This window comes from Protopterus annectens, chromosome 9.part0 (genome assembly GCF_019279795.1).
Source record: "Protopterus annectens isolate FY-2018-M chromosome 9.part0, PAN1.0, whole genome shotgun sequence".
NCBI lineage: Eukaryota > Metazoa > Chordata > Ceratodontiformes > Protopteridae > Protopterus > Protopterus annectens.
In genome coordinates this window covers 657,525,326-657,537,901 of record NC_056743.1, presented here as the reverse complement: position 1 = coordinate 657,537,901, position 12,576 = coordinate 657,525,326, and the positions used below count along the sequence as shown (strand labels likewise).

Sequence of the window (12,576 nt, the reverse complement as noted above, 5' to 3'; positions counted from 1 at the left end):
GGAAACCTACTGCTTGTCAATGACTAGTCGATTGGTGCACAGAAGATCATCACAGGAAGGTCTCTGGAATCTTACAATAACAGACCTGGAGAGGACCAGGAATGTGAGGGTTACATTTTATTAATACTTTCTCCCTCTTCTCTGAATCTGTGAAATCTCAGATAAAAGTATGTACAGTGTGTATATATAAATAATATATATATATATATATATATATATATATATATATATATATATATATATATGGGTCTACTTCTTCTGTTTCAAATTACAGTTTACCAAATTCCAGATAGACGACTAGCACTTTAGCAAAAGTACATTTAAACAAAAACCTACTTTCACAATATATAATATATATATATATATATATATATATATATATGTATAAAGAGAGAGAGAGAAAGAGAGATTTGTGTGTGTGGGGTTTAGTGGTATGGGAACATGTCTCCACATCAAGGGGTACAGGGGATTTGTCCCCTGCAAAAAAAATTGTGTTAAGTAACCTTGGGACGGATGAAGTTTTGAATAATGAATTCTGAAGGTTTTAAATGTTATGGGATAAATAATCATTATGTTGATTAAGCAAGATGTGATTATTCATAGCAAACCACAATAAGAATTTATTCTTTTGGGGTTTTTTGCTGGTTTTGCTTTGAAATATTCCAAAATGTTTTCCTTACTTTGATTCCATAATTTTTCTTACAGTTGAGGTCAAGTTGACAGACCAACTAGAAAGATTATAATTCTTCTTCAAATAATACTTTGAGTCACTTTGTGACCCACATCTCCATTTTCGGTCTCAGAGTTACTTGTAGCCTGGCGAAGATGGACATCTGCCTTCATCCAGTCTCGTAGAGTGTAACCATCCTCTAATGATTTGTTAAAAATCTTGAGGAGTGATATTACCCAACCTTTCAGCAGTCTTTGTCATCTGAAGTGTATCAAATCAACCTCTTTTTGCTGGGTATGTCTTCTGTGTGAAGATTTTAACTCTCCCTCTTTTTGTCCGTATGAAGCAGAAGTGCACATGTCATAGTCATTTTCTTCTTATTTATTATTCATTTTATTGCACTGCACTATCCTTCTATCATTCTTCACTGGACTTCATATTCAAAACAGGTTTTATCTCCACTCTTGACCGACTTGACCACCTTTACAGTATTAAAATTCCAGAACAAATCACCTCAGGCCATGCTTTCTTTCATACGGTACAGTTTACATCTACCCCTTCCTTATACTCAGACAGCTCCGTAACAGTACTTATTTTGGTTGTCTTTTTTTTTTGGAAAGCTTCTTTTTTCAGCATAGTCTATATAACTACAACATAACCCACCAAGTGATGCCATGTTCACCTTTATTTACAAAGATATGGTTTGCAGTATTTCACATTGGTGCATTGTCATCTGTTAAAAGGTGATTGATCCACAAAGTCATCTTACTCAAAACTGACTTTTTCAAAAGGAACACATTTTTTTAACAGAGACTACTAAATCTCAGCAACCCCATTTTTCTCCAAGTACTGCCCTACATTTTGTTTTGTAATTGCCCATTGCATAAGAAATGTCCCCCCCCAACATAAAATAATGTTTTGATGTTTTTCTGTTTTAGTGATTTTATTTTTTGGTTATTTTTGATCACTGTATCTTTCCTTTGGAGATTCAGTCAGTGGTCAGCTTTCTGACCTTTAACTGCTGCATGTTTTGAATCACTTGCCTTCAGACAGTGTTCTAGCATTTCACTGAATTTTCTTTCATCATTGTTCTTTCACACTTGTTATTTTTTCAAGTTCTCATTGACAGGTCTTTTTATTTGCCTGGCTACAGTTCTTTATAGGATTATTTATTTTTACTTGTTACAGTAAAGCTTCACTATCATTGTAGACCTAACACGAGTCTACCTAAATTCCCTGGAAATGAAGTTCTCCATCTTCCACTACTGTTGTCCTTTTATCCTATAAAGAAGATAAGTTCAGTTTCTTCACTAGCTAAAAAGCGGTATCTTATATAACTTCTTCACACAGTACTGACCTCTGTATTGTTACTGAGCAGATTTACATGCATGACAGAGCACCATGTATCACAATGCGCACTCCACTCAACTAATGCAACATTTAAATATCTCATTAAATCTCTGTCCCTACCTCCTATTCCATGCAGTAGTTTTCTTTGTATCTTCTACAGGATACTGCAGTAAAGATCTAATTACTGTATATATACAATACTTCTGTACAATTATTGAATTTAATTTCTTAACAGAGCCTCTCAAAGTAGAAAATTAAATCCAGTTTTCAGGAGTTAGTGCCTGTCTTTTTTTCCCCTGGGTTATGACCGAAAAGTTTCCTGGACCAGTTTATTTATCTGCTTAATAAATGTAAAAAAATAAATAAATAAACAGGCAGCAAATGAATAAAATAATGCTTACATTTTCTGCAAATGACATAAATAACTGACCTTTAAGTACGCTTTGTATTATCACTGTTGTCCTGCCAACCTTTGTAAAGATGACAAGTGAATATCAGGATAATGAGAAGTGTGTACAAAATAAAAATAACCACCCTGCCTCCCTCCATATTTTAGTTATTTCTGGTGAGTCTAGATTACCACCTTGTTGTGGAGACCATAATTCCAGTAGGACAATAACAGATGCAGCAAAGCTAAGGACATATGAGTTGGTTTGCAGACTACCACAAGAACCCCACAAGAATAATTATGGATTTATTTTATTTTGTTAGCGTAAAGAATGACTGAAATAAATTTGTGCAGGCTTTCAAATACTTTTCTCAACAAAACATGATATAGGCTAACAACATACACCAATGAAACTTGTGTTGTAGACGGAAGAATATAATATCAAACTGATGGCTGAAATGATTGGTAATCACTAGTCCAATGATACAGGTACAGAGTGGCCACATGTGCTGTCAGCAACCTGGGTTTGATTGGTATCCCAGGTCTTGAAGAGCAGGTAAGTTTGGTAGAACAATTGGATTATGGGCAGTTTACCTGGGTGTAGAGTGATTATCCACAATGCATTTGCAGTGTACCCCAGGGATCGGTCTTGGGGCCTCTGTTGTTTGGGATATACTTTTCTGAGGTGCAGGCTAAAACCGGTGGGCTATGACTGAGTAAGTCTGCAGATGACTGCAAGCTTGGCATTGTCATCAATTCCCCTAGTTATGTGGACATACTTCAAGAGAGTCTCACTTAAACAAATGACTGGTGGCAGAAACATGGTCTCAGACTGAATGCATTATTATCATTATCCCTTTGGGGACAGTGACATCCCCACAAATTATCACATTAATAACAAGGTCCTAAGCATGCAATCAGTTGTAAGGGACTTGGGCACCCAGATTGATAGCCAACTGACTTTTGACCACCTTATTGCCTCCATTGAACGGAACGCTTTCTACAAGCTTACCTCATTAGTAAGAGTATCTCGTCCAGGGACAAGGAGGTCATAACATCCCTGTATTCTTCCCTTATAAGACCCATTATTGAGTACAATGCCTCTTTTGGCATGTACCTCATAAAGCACATGCGGCAGCTAGAGAGACCACAGAGGTTCCTTACAGGAGGATCCAGAGCCTCAAACATCTACCCTAAACAGATAGGCTAAAAGCCCTGAACCTCTACTCTGTATCATGCAGACTCCTCAGAGGTGACCTCTGTCTCCTATACAAAGCAATCTCAGACCCCACCTTGACGGGACTGCTGCATATCTAAAAGTCAAGCTCCACTCAAGTAACCTGCACGTGCAACCTCAACCTGGTCTGTGATATCAATAGGACTTGTTGACGGGACAGATTTGTGTCCCAGAGAGACTCCCCCTTCTGTGGAATAGACCCCTACTCCATATCAAGCAGAGTACCTCATTAATCCTTTTTAAGTGCAACCTAGATAACTGGATTGGAAACAGAAAAGACACCCCTGGGATTATACATGTGTCGCTGCTGGACAGGTGCATCGGGTGCTGACTTGTTGGAACATGGACTAAATTCTTGGCTAGGTTTGTAAGGACCTCAGGGGCAATAGCCTAGTAACTTCCTATGATCCTATTTGCCCTTATTTGGGAATGGGAGCACTATACATAATAAAATAATTAAAATATTAGGCAATTAAAATACTTTCTAGTCAGCAGCATGAATGAAGCAGAACACTGGCAACAGTAAGTCACACATTGTACCACAAACGAGTCATAAAGAATAAAATTAACACAATGCAAATATTATAAAACCTGACAGAGTAGAATGAGACTGTTCCCTCCCCTAAAACCCATGTTTAACCCCCTTTCCAGGAGACCAATATGGGGAGGTGAGTAAATGCACATGTAATGCAGAGGTGGAGCTAAAAAACAGAAGTCAACACTATCAGGAGGGCAAAAATAGAGACTAGAGTAATAGTACAGTGCATTGTTTATTTTAAAAAAAACCTTAGAGAACAGAGAAGCATATTGGCTTCTGCCTTTACATTCTGTCAGCATACTATATTTCAGTGGGTCTATATTACATAGTCGAAGTTCCAAAACTCTGAACACCTAATGGTCAAACCATTATGTTCGAAGTTACAGAACTTCGATGACGTTAAAAAAAAAAAAACAACAGATAACAAAATAAATTGTTGTAAGCAAGCCCCCCTGCACCCCCCATACCCCCGCTACTTAAATATACCAACTCCGAGACTGCACCACATTGAACTGAATAGAAACCTCCACTTATGGAGATTTCCATTCAAATACTCAAACTTTTACAAATTCAAACTTATGGTCTCAACCATATGTGGTCCGAACTTGTAAAAGTTCGACTACGTGATAGGAACCCTATTTCAGCAACATGTTAGGGTTCTGAATAATATTCTGTGACACTTTTATAAAATAAGTATTACTGGGACTAAAACCTGTGTGAAAGATACATTTTATAAGTGAAGATTTTTATACAATATGAATGTTTCAAAGCCAGATGTAAAATATAACACCACAAAAATATAATGTGCATAACCAGGAAATGAAAATCTTGCACTTCAGTGTGTTACTTAATAAAGTACATATTTTTCCAGAGCTTCATAGCTATACATCACAAAATTTTTATTTACAACTAAAGTCTTCCATTAAGAAACTTTGCAGAATGTACACATCCATTTACAAATTTTGTCCTGTCACGTTTATTTCCTTCTTTAAGTCGTGTGTGTGTGATTTCCACATTCTAGCATGAAGGATCCGGTTTTACATGTCAGTGCCCAAAATGAGGCTAGACAAGTTGGGCAACTGCCAAAGTCACAGATCTGAATTACATTTTGCTGTACTTTCCAAAAAATGTTTATTAATACACAAGAATATCGATGTTCTTTTCCATATTATTTTTTCTAAACCCTGTGCTTTTGAGGACATTTCATAACAAGGCTTCATATCAGTCTGTTCAAATCATTTACAACAAGGAAGATCCCTGCATTTTTACCCATATGTGTTGTACTTACTTCCCAGCTGAATTTATTTATTATAAGATCTTACTTCCTTCATCTTGCAACCTTGCAATAAGAAATACAGTGGGGAAAGGGTCATTGGCACAAACAAAAAATAAATAAATAAATAAACCATAATAACTTGATATATTCAAGTTTCATTTGTTCTGGGTGTTGTGTTTTTCACAGTCACTATTTGCTACTGAGTCTAATTTGCAAGAAAAAAAGAGTTTTTGCTTCTGAACTGTTGAACAGGTTACATTTTCTTGTTGCATTCTTAATACCTGTTTTCATGGCTGTCACATCATATCATAGGTTCATAGGTAGGTACTAGGCTATCTGCCCGAGGGCATTTATAAGCCTAGCCAGAGTGTGTCGGCTTTTGCTGCCCCATTGATTAATTAACTGATCCTCTGTCAAGCAGAGCCAAAGAAGGGATTCCAGGGGTGTATTTTCTGTTACCCATCCACTTGTCAAGGTTTCTCTTGAAGAGTGTTAGTGAGGGGCTCTGCCTGATGTAATTTGAAATTTTGTTCCAAAGCATGGGGGAGTCTATGTGACAGGACTCTATCCCTCCAGCATGTTCTATTTATTGTTGTGGCGAGGTTTAGCTCACTAGAGCACGTGGCTCGCAGTGACTTGGATTTCTTTAGGTGGAGCATGTCCATCAATTCTGAGTTGGACATGGCTTTATAAGTCAGGCAGAGATCACCTCTGAGTAAGCGATATGCCACTGAGTACAGCCGGAGTTTTTTCAGTCGGGCTGCATAGGACATATGTTTGAGACCAGTAATCCTCTTGGTGAGGTACTTTTGTGGTCTTTCCAGCTGTTGGAAGTGTCTTGTGAGGTACATCCCAAATGGGGCATTGTACTCTATGATGGTTCTAATGAGTGACAAGTAGAAGGGCACTATAACCTCCTTATTTCTAGATGCGAACCCTTTAGTAATTAGATGGGCCACATAGAAGGATTTCCCAATTACTTTGGCAATATGATTGTCAAAGGAGAGATTACTATCTACCTGGGTCCCCAGATCTCTTATTACCTCTTCTGTATTAAGGGGGCTGCCACCTATGTGGTAATTTATGGGTGTTTTATTTTTCCCAAATGGGATGACTATGCATTTTTTGGCATTTAGCTTGAGGCCATGACTTTGACACCAGGTGTCCGTCTCAGTAAGGCCCTTTTGGAGGATGTCTGTGTCAGCCGGAGAGTCAATTATGGCTCCCAGTTTGCAGTCATCAGTGAACTTGGTTAGCCATAGTCCTCCTGTGTTTGCTTGTACTTCTGAGAAGTGCATGCCGAACAGTAGGGGTCCCAGGACCGAGCTTTGCGGGACACCACTTGTGACTGGTTTAGAGTTGGACCTGGAGCTCGCTATTCTTACTGTGTGAGTTCTGTCTGTAAGCCAGTTGGCAACCCATCTCGTGACATAGGGGTTTATGTTCAGGCTGGTGAGTTTTTCTGTAATACCTGAGTGGGGAATGGTGTCAAAAGCCTTGGCAAGGTCAAGGTAGGCTGTGTGAACCACCTTTCCCTCGTCTATGGCCTTGGTGACTGTCTCGAAGAAGTCAACCAGGTTTTGTAGGCATGATCTGCCCTTAACAAAGCCGAACTGGGTTGGGTCAAGTGTTTGGATGTTCCCAATATCTTTGTTAATGAGTTCCATGATGATGCGCTCCATAGCCTTGCAGACCAGGCTAGTCAGGCTTATGGGGCGATAGTTACCAGGGTCAGTTGTGGCCCCTCCTTTGTGAAGAGGAATAACTGCTGCTGTGCACCATTCTGTGGCTACGTGGCCTGTGGAGAGGCTGAGGCTGAACAGCGTGTTTAGGTGGGGGGTTAGTTTGTTCTGTAGTTTGTGCAAGACGCAGCCTGGGACACCATCTGGTCCCATTGATGCTGTGTTTTTGGCTTTTGAAAGGGCTGTTTTCACCTGTGTGTCTGTAATTTTTGGAACACTATACTTTTCCGGTATTGTTGTGGGCCCTTTTAGAGGTGAGAGGGGGGTGAAGTTTGCACTGAATCTATCTGCCAAGATGTTGGCAATATCAGTAGGTTCAGTATATTTTGTGCTATTTTGCACTAGTTCAGTGCATATCTGCGAGTTGCCACTTATATTCTTAACATAGCTAAAGAAGGCTTTGTGGTTATCTTTTGAATCCTTGGCTATTTTTCTTTCAAAGTTAGCCTTGGATGATTTCATGAAGGACTTCAGTTTCTTACTGATACTGATCAGGGATGTCTTTCCTTCTTGGGATTTGCTTTTTGTCTGAACTAGTTTCCTCCTTCTATTGTATAGCCTGTTTATTTCAGGGGTCCACCAAACTGGTTTCCTTCTCTTAGAGGAGTGAGTCTTGGTTTTGCTAGGGATGGCATGGTCCATGCATCCTAGTAGGTGCTCATAGAGTGCATTTGTAAAGGTTTCTGCATCTTGGGCAGCGTTATCCTTTAGTGTGGGGGCTGTAAAACTTACCACCTCTGTCTTAAGTAAGGTGAAGTTTGCTTTAGAAAAGTTTTTTACTGTGGTTTCCTTAGTTGGGGGTGGTGGTGGGGTGTGGACTTCCAGAGTGATTAGTTTATGGTCTGATCTAACCATTGACGGGTTGACCTCCGGTGTGGAACATCTGTCGCCCATGTTGGTGATGACCAGGTCCAATATGTTTTCACCTCTGGTAGGGGAGTTTACCAGCTGATCCAGGGCATTTGAGTTGATGAATTCCAGGAAGCACTGGGCCTGGGAATTTGTACTCGAGTAGTTTTCCCAGTGAATGTTAGGGTAATTGAAATTGCCCAATATCAGGGTGTTTGGTAGGACCTTCATGTTTCCCAGTGTCTCCAGAAAGGTGGAGTGATGGTCCTGGGTCATGGAGGGTGATTTGTAGCAGGCCACAGTTTGCATTGCAGATTTGCCAGATGTTAATTGCACATGGATGATCTCAGAGGTATCATGCTGCACCACTAACCTGGTGGTGTAGGTATCCTTGATGAATATGGATACACCCCCTCCTTTTGTATTTCGGTCCATGTTCTGTGGCCGAAACGTGTGGTATGAGTTGTAGCCCGGTAGTGCTGGGTGCTCTCTGGAGCCTTGAACCAGGTTTCAGTTACTGCACAGATGTCGACGTTCTCCATACTGAAGAGTGCTTTGAGCGCATGCATTTTGAGATTTAAACTCCTGGCTTTGAGTAGCAAAACCCTCAGTTTTTTGTTAATTGTGCTGTTTACGGAGGTGGGTTTGACTTTTGAGCCTTCCTATAAAAGGCACTATGGGGGCAGCAAGAGCCTTGGCCAGTATTCGAAAGCCTAGGGGTGACAGGTGCAAGCCATCTCTTGCGAAGAAACGTGGCTTGTCGAGCATGTCGTCCCAGGCTGACAGACACTGGATCCCCTTTGAATGATACCAGAAGCTTAGCCAATTGTTGAAATTTATCATTTTTTCTTTATACTGAGGTATCATTCTTGGTGAGGGCAGGATGCTACTCAGGGTCAGGGTTATACCAGCCTGGGCTACATGATCAGAGAGCTCTTCCATATCTCTTTTCATGTAGTCCAGGGAGGTACGTCTCAGGTCATTCACACCAACATGAACAATGACAGAGTCATATTTGTACTTGTTCTGGAGTGACCTGAGTGCTTGTGTTATGTGGCAGATTCAGGCTCCCAACAGTTTTACCCTAGTGACATGTTGTGATGTCACAATGGTGGGTTTTAACTTCAAGTAGGAGATAAACTACAAGGTAACAGAATGGAAAAGAAAAATCATAAGGGAAGACAGCACATTCATATAAATAAAGCCTTGTGGTGTTAAAAATTTTGACGAGGAATGTATATAAATATGCAAATTATGATCTAACTGCAGAAAAATCATGCTTTATTATATTTTCTTAAGTTTCGTACATAGTATAAGTAACACTGTAAAACAGGATGGAAGATAGCATTCACTCTGTGATTTTGGGAGTAGACCCTGACTGCAATGCCAGTAATAAAAGTTTACATATGTTAAGCACATAGGAACTGTTAAGTTGCTGCTTTTTGTATCCAGGGTTTGATTCCCTCAGCCTACATTTACCTGCTGCTTACTGTGTGACAGAGCAAACTGCTTAACTAGACAGTACTCTAAGATCACAACTGTAAAAGAAATTTGTATTCAGAGGGCCTTGTTATCAAATAAGTAAACAAATAGCTGGTGCAGTTTAGTTTTAGCTAGCCCAGGGGTGGGAGTGAGAGTCTGGTAGTGTCTTACCCATGTCAGGGGAGGAATGCAATGGGAACACCATGCTGGGAATGTCTCTTGGTAAAGGTCTGGGGAAACAGCTCTCCTTGAAGTAAGGGGTCCCATGGCAACATAGTATTGATAAATATGTAAGAACCCAGGTGCACAGAGCGTAGAAAAATCAGCAGAGTATGAGATGTGAGGGTATTAGGCACATAGAAAAAATCCTTAATAGCCATATATGATGACTGCTTAGTAATCAGCTCTAACAACTTTCTTGCTTAAGCATTAGCTATGGTTACTGAGAAAGCACTCCGACCTGAAAATTGGACGTGACACAGGATGGGTGATATGGACTTCTATACCATACGATCATAGCAGGTTACTAGGCTATCACCCGGATGTCATTTCAAGCCTAGCCGTTTCATCAGACTGTAATACCATAGATACTCTAGTCAATAGCCAAGACTGTAGGTATTAATGACTGTTCATGTCCAGGAGGGTTGTGGGCACTATTCCCAGTAAGAATTTATGGTGCCCATCCACTCGTCCAAGTTCCTTTTAAACAGTGTCATAGAGATGCTCTGTTTCACATGAATTGGCAGCCTATTCCAAAGACATGGGAAATTAATCTGTCCCTCCGGCACATCCTAATCAAGTCACAGGCCATATTTAGGTCCCTGGAACAGGTAGCTCTAATTGCATTTGATTTACGGATGTGCACCAGATTCATTAGGTTTGGATCAGAGATTGCTCTGTAAGCCAGGCATGTATCCCCTAAGAAGTGTATACAATGCATTGTTGGGGCCTCACCTTAGTTTTCTTAGACAGCAACTTTTTGTATTTATTGTAAAGTTTGTTGATGCTGGATGTCCACCAGGTGGCTTGTTTTTATTTGTGGCTCTGGATTTGATTCTGTCTGGAACAGCCTACTCTGTACACTTATACAATTGATTGTACAAGGCTTCCGTGTAAGCTTTGGTGTAGTTACCACTTCCAGCTGTGGGTGGGGATTGGAATTCATTCATACCTTCCCCTAGGAGGGTATAGTTTGCCTTAGTGAAGTTTTTAGTCTGATATAGTTTGCCTTAATGAAGTTTTTAGTCTGACTGCACTTTGTGAGTTCCGGTGTTAGTGCTAGTCTGAAGGTGACTGATTTGTGGTCAGATTTAACTACTGAGGGTCCGATAGTTGCAATGGTGCATCTGTTGGTCATGTTAGTGAGGACCAGATGTAGTATGTTTGTCCCTCATGTTGTGGCTTGAACAATTTGTTCCAGGGCATTTGAGGTAACAAAATCAAGGAAGTTTGGGGCGAATGAGTTAGAGCTACAGTAGGTTTCTCATTACTAGCAAGAGAAGGAGAATGAATGAGCCAAATGAAAACCATAATAGCTGGCTATCTAACAGTGAACAAAAAAAAAAAAAAAGCCTGGACTGCAGTCTATATAATGGAGTGTAATCGTAGAGCCTTTCTTTGTGCCCATAACCAAGTTGTATTGCTCTACTGCCCTTCAAACCAACAGAGTGCCATTTTTATGTGTGTTTGGTGGGGGGAGGGGTGATACATTTCCTTATAGAGCTCATTTTCAAAGGAAACTAATGACTGAATTTTCTGATTTACAATCTAGAAGCATATTGTGTAAATAACTCTCTCCTGTTTTTTTTTTTTTAGGTTCCTTACTTTACTGTTAGCTCTCTTGATGGTATATTCCAGGCCTACACTTTCCTCGAGGGTTACCACATGTCCCTGTTTGTGCAGGACAGTCCCTATTTGGGCACTTGTATGTCTTGCAAAAAATAAAAATAAAACATGGTTAATATCCTGCGATTTTATGAGAGAATATTTCATAAGCCTCCTATAATAGTTGCATAAAACAATTGTATATGGAACACTTAAATTTTACATGGAGCAGCATCAGCAATTCAGATGTTAAAATAATAAACTTTTATTTTGACAAAGTGATGTTCAGTCCTTTGCAATGGCTGTAGGTGGTGTTTGTCCTGCAAAATCTTAATATTTTCACAAAGTCCCACTTTGGACATCTGAAAAGGTGGCAACACTTCTTTCACAGAGAATCAAGTCTGGTGATGTCTTATAAACCACACAGAAGTTACTGATAAGTAGCCTGTAAGAAACAGAATATAATGGCAATTCTTGAAACCTTGCTTGATAGTTAAGGTTTTCTACCAGTGTGAAATTTCTAGCAAGAAATTATTGTAATTTTTCAGGTGTTTCCATCTTCTTTGGTTAAAGCCTACAAAATGCAGTACTGTATTCAGTAATGGGTTGTTTCAGTGAGGTACAATAATCTCTACAGAGTGACTGGATATGCACTTTAGAATCTATGATAGACTCTTCTGACTTTGGTAGGCAGACAATGCTGAGTGGCTATATTATTGTCTACCATTGTCTTTAGGTCTTTAATGATGATGTCATTTTATTGATTTGACCAACTATTTTTTAATCAAAATTTATGTTCTTTTTCCTCCAAGTCTTAGCATGCTATATTTACTGACATTAAAACTGAGGTGATTACTACCCTACCACATATGCATGTTTTGTAGGTCATTTTCAATAACTTCCGTTTCTGTTATGGAAGTAATCATGTCTCACTGTTCACACAAGGACACTGGAGCACAACCATGATATAGCACTTTTTACTGGACCAACACAGGTTTTGCAGTTATACAAGCGTGTGGGCTAGCAGGAATTCTTCATCAGAAGTTATTATATTTCCTATATTTTCCTAGAAGAGAAAGTACATAATTTCTTTCTTATTCAATTACAAAAAGGAAAAAAAAAGATGTATGAGTGTGGAAAAAAAAAAGAGTGCAGCTTTGATGTTTAGTATGCCAGCTATACCTCAGAGACAGACAGATGTGTGTGTGTGTGTGTGTGTG

At 39.5% G+C, this 12,576-nt stretch overlaps 1 long non-coding RNA gene across 1 annotated transcript in view; it reads left to right on the top strand.

Annotated features, from left to right (window-relative positions):
- Window positions 1-11,661, top strand: part of LOC122811416 — a 63,275-nt gene extending 51,614 nt beyond the window's left edge. The window contains exon 3 of the long non-coding RNA XR_006366251.1: window positions 11,348-11,661. This is a non-coding gene — a long non-coding RNA (uncharacterized LOC122811416). The remainder of the gene's footprint in view (window positions 1-11,347) is intronic.
- The last annotated feature ends 915 nt before the right edge of the window (window positions 11,662-12,576 follow it).